Here is a 5997-nt window from a genome sequence, read left to right as displayed (position 1 = left end):
CTGCCAGTGAAACCACCCTCCTAATGAAAATGAATAAGAGCTATGTGGAAGATCTGGTAAGATGGTTTTGTTTAGCTTGTGTTCATGTTAGAGCCTTTGCTTTGAAAGTTCGGGTCCTGCTCTGGAGCCCTGCTTTGTTGTTGTTTTCCAAGCCTTGGAGATCCTATCCCTCTCAAGCAGGAAAGTCACTTACTCTTTCTGCACTTGAGGAGGAGAACTCTCTAGGCCATTGCTCAGGATTTCCACACTCAAAACTTTAGGAAAGAGAAAGAATGAGCTCTCTCTGAGCCAGCTCACTGAAGAGTCAACTACCACAGTCCTCACTGGTGGTATTGGTTCTATAGGGTAGATGGCATTGAGTTGAGTGCAGCTTCATTCCGCTGTCCCTAACTAAATTTAAAGGCACTTTGTTAGGTGACAAAAGAATAGATTTGAACTGATCTGTGCTCTATAACTTCTTCCCTCCAGAACATGTCTGGAGAAGCTGAGGTCAGAATCTTTTAGAATATTCACCTCTAAGGCATAGCCTCCATAAAAGCCAGAAAAGAGATCAAAAGAATAATTACATTCTGGAAAACAGTCACTCCATAGACTTCCTCATTCAAACTGTGTTGAAATCACAATCAAGTGTAGAATAAGACTCTCCTCCCAAGGCTTCATTGTCTGTTATTCATTATATCTCTTTCTTGGTGTTTCTCTCTTCCTCCCCAACACTGCCAATTGTTCCAAGACCACTTCTGTTTTTTTTCTGATATCAAAATTGTTATTGTGATGAATCTGTTCCTTTTTACTTAACAGGTGATATCCTATCACCAGGTGCCCCCCCCCCCCAGGGCATGGAGCTCCTTGTCTTTGAGTTGCTTACACCAAGAAGTTGATTTGAAGAGTCCTATCTTTTGGAGGCATCTTGGAAATGGTTTAGACTTTCATGGTGCTGAATTCATTTGTGATCCACTTATTTTGTCTTTTCTTTACAAAACTTTCTAAGATCCAGAAGGCTCTGGCTTCTTTGAGAAATGAGTGACCCACTAGTTAAAGCAATGGATTGTCAGATGAGACTATAGGAGCAGTGATCCTGAACTTTTGACCAAAAGAAGCTTTCAATGATCCTTCCTTGTCGTTAGGATAATTCGTCCAGGGGGAAAACCAACAGGAACAAAAGTATTCTATCTTCTTATAAATCATCCTCTTGAATCTGTCCAGTAACTTCTCAATTGTCTCCTTCCCTTCAAACCTCCTGTGGGCACAGAAACAAAATTCAGCATCTGCCTGCTATGTCTATCCTCTTTAGTGATAGGTGGCATTTGTGACAGTTCCAAGTACTGAATAGGAAGATAAAACTCATTTCATCTCAACTCAATTTAGTTCACTTCAGCAAACATTCAATAGACACCTTCACTTTGAACTAAGCGCTACGGATAGAAAGAGAAAAAGGAAAAACAATCCATACTCTTATGGGGCCGTCATTCTATAGGAAAATGTTTTTTGGAGAACTGAGAATGCCTACGACTCACTAGGTCTAATGCTAGCAATCTGATCAAAATTGTCCAATCCTAAACATCCTTGGATTATTTTTCTTTCAAAAGAATTTCGAAAAGATTTGTGTGGGAAAGAGAGAACAATAACAGTTTGTGGTTATCTGGCTAGCTAGTTTCTTTAATCCGCTGGGCTAATTGTTCTTGTTTTGTCTCTAGGATTTGAAACTACTTCCCGGATAGAAGCCTATTTCGGGACTTTTCATTTAAAAAGACAAGGATCCTCAGGGACTATTCAACAAATTCGCGCGTGTTCTCAGGATATCTCAAGGAAGCTCCAGTTCACTAGACCAGTGTTTTTACAATCCAAGCCGCAAAGTAAAAAGCTCTGCGTGAGAGAGTCGGCGGTCAGGATGAGGCAGCATCAATTTTGCTGCTTCACGATCCAGGTTGGATCTTCCTTTCTTTCTGCTGGAGTCATGCCCGCAGAGATGGCCCCTATCACTTCAGCTCATTTTCTCTTCTCCAGCCTCATCTTTTGAGCGATAATTTAATTACCTGTTATGCTTAATTTCCCTGAAAATGTCCACCTTATCTCTCTGTTGATGCATTTTCAGCGCTTTGGGAAATCATCTGGTCGCTAAGAGGCAGAGCCAGAGTAAATTCCAGACCCAAACAAGTATTTGATCTTTGGAGGGAAAAGCACTGGGAAAAGAACACTTGCAAACCGACTTGGGGGCTTCGTCCCTAATAGATCGATTCCAGTTGCCTGAAAAGGAACTCTGGAAAGCGGGGCTTCTCTATCCTCCCTAGTTATGCCCATTTCCAGGTCCGTCCGCTGTCCATGCTTTCCGTCTTAGCTCTACTTCCTCTATCCCTTCCTTGTCCCTTAATCTATTGGCCTCCCATCCTTGTTGTTTTTTTTTTTTTTTTAATTTTCTGGTCATGTGATCTTTCTTCGACTTTGGATTCAAAGAGGAAAAATAACATCTTGGCTTTGAATGCCTAAGGTCTTTTAGAAACCTAGTATACCACCTCTTACAGTGGATCGAGTGGCGAACCTGGAGCCCAGAGTAAAGGAAGACGAGTTCAAATCCGGCCTCAGACATTTACTAGCTGTGTGACCTTGGGCAAGCCACTTAATCCTCTTTTGCCTCAGTTTCTCATCCGTAAAACGAGCTGAAGAAGGAAATGTCAAACCACTCCGGTATCTTTACCAAGAAAACTCCAAATCGGGTCACGAAGAGTCAGACGCGGACCAAAACAACATCTCCTCATCCCCAGCTGATTTGATTAATGAGAAATTAGCTCATGTGATAGACAGGTAGGTTAACATGCAGGAGGCAGCGGAACTGATGTTTGCATCCTCTGCTTTTGCTAACCTTTCTACATCCTCCTTTCTATGTACCCAGAATAAACCACATCCTGTAGCGCTTCTTTCTCTGGCTACCACTTCTTGCTTTCATACCTATTCACGTCAACCGAATCCCTCCCACATCCCTAAGCCATTCTAATTTCCCCCTCTTTTGTGCCCTATGGTGTTTACGTTCTATTGGCATTTCGACCATTCTCTAAATTTTAGGCGCCCCTTATTCACCGACTCCTTCCTTCCAATTTAAAAACATTTCTAGATCCCTCTCATTCTTCAGAAACTTTCACTTGACCCTATTATATCCTCATACTTCAGTCCTCTATTTCCTCCCTTTCACATCCCAGAAAAAGACTCTCCTTGCCTCCCTTTTTCATTTCTAACTTATTTCACCAACCTTTGAAATATGACTTCCAACCTCATCAATCATCTGAAACTATTCTATCCAAAGGTACCAATGAACTCTTACTTCCAAATCCTATCCCCCCTCCCGTATTCCTTATCCAAGGACCCAGTTCACAAAAAGGTAACAGTGAGATTACCGTTTGCCTGAAGCAGAAACCTTACAAAAATACTTTGGAAATGGAATAGAGGCAGTTGATCGAGCGTGCGTCTAAAATGAGGCCAGTATTGCAGATGAAACTATTTGGAAGTTAGCAGAAGTAGTGGACTCCATGGAATGACATTTTCAGGGAAAGCCTCCAGAAAGGAGCTTAGAGAGGGAGAAGTCCCAAAAGTCTTCTGATGCACATGTTTTAGTTGTTGTTTTTAGAAAACATTATGAGGTAGGTAGAGTAATTAATTATCGACTTTTTACAGAAACTGAAGCTCCGATAAGTAACTTGTTCTCCATCATACAGATAGTAAGGGCTGAGATTCAAACTCATGTTTCCTAGCTCTCAATCTGGTATCTTTTCACTAGGATTTGAGTCCAGCCTCTTTAGTGGTCTCATGGCCCCAGATGGGTTCCAGCATCCCCAGAGCCTCCTCTGAAGATCATTGATAGATTACCTTTTCAGGTTTCTAAACTCATGCTGTCTACTTTACTCTTGCCTTCCTTTTAATTTCTATTTTGGGGTTTGGGAGATGACTTTAGGTGTTCTTCATCTCACCTTTTTTCTGTGTCATGGAGCCCTTTGGGAGTCTAAGGAGGAAAAGAAAGAAGGAAAGGAAGGAAAGAAAAAAGGAAGGATGGAAGAAAAGAAGGAAGGGAGGGAGGGAGGGAGGAAGGAAGGAAGGAAGGACGGAAGAAATGTTTCTCTCAAGTCTAGTCAGCATGGACTCCTGATAGAATAGCAAGGTGGATGTGCCTAGGCACTAGGACAAACTCAAGTCCAAAGAAGCCGAAGAAAGCTTAAAAAAAAAAAAAAGTCTGCCTGCCCAAGAACCCAGGATAAGCGAAGCCAACTACAAGAATTCTCTTTATTTCATTTTTTTTTTTCAAAATCAGGAAAAACTACAACCAGCCACTATCAGGCAATGAGCTCGTTCTAGTGACTGGGGAGCACCTTAAATCTGATTGTGCCCACGCTCCGGAAGCTTCGCTGCCGGAGGGAATGAAAGAGAGGCGAGGAAACGGGACTGGTAGTTATCCTTTTTTTCTGGTTGGAATAAAAGTGAAACCAAGAGAATCTCTGTAACTAGATTTGGGAATTCCAGAACTAAATTGGGTTCCAGATCAGAAAACGCATCCTTTGATTCATTTTTGGTCTCTGCTTTGAGCTTGAGCTTGTTGGAAGCTGTGGGTCCGAAAAGAATAGGCACCTTATAGTGACAGCTTAAAAGAAACAAAAACAAAAAATTTTTTTTAATGTTCAATTAGGTATATTCTAAATATTAAGCAAGTATGTGTGGTCTCTGTGGCGCAATCGGTTAGCGCGTTCGGCTGTTAACCGAAAGGTTGGTGGTTCAAGCCCACCCAGGGACGAGCATTTTAAATTTACTGTAACAGAGAATCTTCCTTGTATTCTCCCTCGCCCAAAAACCTCAACTCTAGGCGCTTCTCGCTATCATTACAGGATATTCTCTAATTCCTAAATTCAGAAGCTCAGACTTCTCTGCGATGCTGATGTCCTTTACGTATTCTCTAAACGTCATCTCCTTCCGCTTCTGAATTGTTAGGTGGGAGCGAAAATATGCCTTTTTCTACCCAGTCTTCTGAATGGGATCTCAAAACGATGAATATAAAATGTCTTTCAATATTCAAGCTGCTCAGTGTGAGTTGCAGTTACTCTAACAATCTCCCAGACGTAGAGGAGTATTGTGGGTCTAATAATCCTTCTTTTGAGGAGAATATCGTCGATGATCACCGCCCCTACCTGCACCCTGGGGAAATTTCAATTCGTCATATCTACTGTGGATTCGCTTTGGTTTTAAGAAAATGGAGACAGGAGACGCTTTGTGTAGTCCTGACCGTTGTCTTTCTGAGGCCATAAGACTCGGAAATGCACGAGACCAAAAGGAGGTACTCTGTCGAAGTCCACAGAACTCGTGGCTGATGGCTACATCAACAGCAGTTTGTCTGATTTTCTACTTTCTCTGCGTTCCACAGCCTTTGAAAGGAGGGGAAGACCTCAACTGGGTTTTACTCCTGCTTGACTCCTGTTGACTCCTTGTCCATTGCAGAACGCCCTTCCTTTAGTTTTATTGAAGGTTGTGGCAATTCTTGGAAAAAGAGAGCCTCTTATTGGTTTCACTGAGGATCGAACTCAGGACCTTCTGCGTGTAAAGCAGACGTGATAACCACTACACTATGAAACCACTTGGTGACGAGAACCTCCAAATAATAATATTTCTAATTGAGGTAACTAGAATTGGGAATCGTCATGAAATGTGAAATCTCTTTGAAAGGAATTCTTGGCTAATTTATTCCAACCTCCTTCATTCCTTCCTCCATATTTATGTACCCCTCTTCTAACACGTACCAAGTATGAAAAACAGCACATTCCATCTCCCTTTTCCTCCTTTTTAAATTAATGTATTTACTTTTTACATATACTTCTCAAAGCATAACCAATCAACTCCAGGTCCTCTGTTAGTCACTCAGTCGGTAAACATTTATTAAGGGCCTACTTTGTCTTAAGCGCTGCTCATATAAAGAAAGGCAAATGATAGTTTGCTTTGTCCTGTCCTCAAGGAGTTCACAACCCATTG

General features: G+C 41.8%; 2 non-coding genes across 2 annotated transcripts; one reads left to right on the top strand and one right to left on the bottom strand.

Moving 5' to 3' along the window:
- Positions 1–4697: 4697 nt before the first annotated feature.
- Positions 4698–4771, top strand: TRNAN-GUU. Its single transcript has one exon. It is a non-coding gene; the product is annotated as a tRNA-Asn (tRNA).
- Positions 4772–5531: 760 nt separating this feature from the next.
- Positions 5532–5604, bottom strand: TRNAV-UAC. The gene has a single exon. It is a non-coding gene; the product is annotated as a tRNA-Val (tRNA).
- Between the last annotated feature and the right edge of the window lie 393 nt (positions 5605–5997).

Source organism: Vombatus ursinus, unplaced genomic scaffold, assembly GCF_900497805.2.
Source record: "Vombatus ursinus unplaced genomic scaffold, bare-nosed wombat genome assembly UNPS02014818.1, whole genome shotgun sequence".
Taxonomy (NCBI): Eukaryota; Metazoa; Chordata; class Mammalia; order Diprotodontia; family Vombatidae; genus Vombatus; species Vombatus ursinus.
Note: the sequence above shows the minus strand (reverse complement) of the source record. Positions and strands in the feature narration are given on the sequence as shown.